This window comes from Triticum aestivum, chromosome 6D (genome assembly GCF_018294505.1).
Source record: "Triticum aestivum cultivar Chinese Spring chromosome 6D, IWGSC CS RefSeq v2.1, whole genome shotgun sequence".
In the NCBI taxonomy this organism is placed as follows: Eukaryota; Viridiplantae; Streptophyta; class Magnoliopsida; order Poales; family Poaceae; genus Triticum; species Triticum aestivum.
The window spans coordinates 428,780,144-428,780,831 of NC_057811.1; the positions used below are offsets into that span (position 1 = coordinate 428,780,144).

Sequence of the window (688 nt, forward strand, 5' to 3'; positions counted from 1 at the left end):
TGTCAACGCCAATCCTTAGACCTTAAGAAGCTCTGATGGGTGTTTGGTTAGACACTTGGACAGAGCATTTCGTCCTAGCAAGAACGTCTTGTTCCGCAATTGTGTGTGTCATCGGCAACCTTGGCCGGTAACAATTGTTTTGCGCACCTTATTGTGCCCATGCCATGGGTGAGTCGACCATCGAACACATTGGCTAAAATAATGCTCTCCCCGTTACAATTTACTTCAGTTGTTAAGCTTTTAAGGTTGCATAAGTTTACAGGAAAAACATGTTGTCATCAACTAGTTTGATTAGATTGACGGTATAATATATTTGCATGTTATATAAAAAATAACGGAAAAATATAGAGAAGGACAACCGATTTTGTTCCCAAAAAATAATTCCGCTAGAAGGAGGGCTTGAACCTCCGACCTTGTGGTTAACAGCCACACGCTCTAGCCAACTGAGCTATTCCAGCTTTGTGATATTATTTGCATTTGATGTTATAGATATCAGCATATTTCTTAGAGCAACTACAGCTGAATCCCTCAAACCATCTTCCATACATCCGCGGACGTGCCCGGTCAGTGACCGGACAGGAGAGGGAAGGAAAAAAAATGATCCAATCGGACCCCTCATATCATCCCTATATGTCCGGGTTGTCCGCGAACCCTCATAACCATCTCAAATGTAGGGAGGATATGAGGG

At 42.9% G+C, this 688-nt stretch overlaps 1 non-coding gene across 1 annotated transcript; it reads right to left on the bottom strand.

The window, feature by feature from the left end:
• Positions 1 to 384: 384 nt before the first annotated feature.
• TRNAN-GUU (transfer RNA asparagine (anticodon GUU)) lies at positions 385 to 458 on the bottom strand. Its single transcript has one exon. It is a non-coding gene; the product is annotated as a tRNA-Asn (tRNA).
• Positions 459 to 688: the final 230 nt, after the last annotated feature.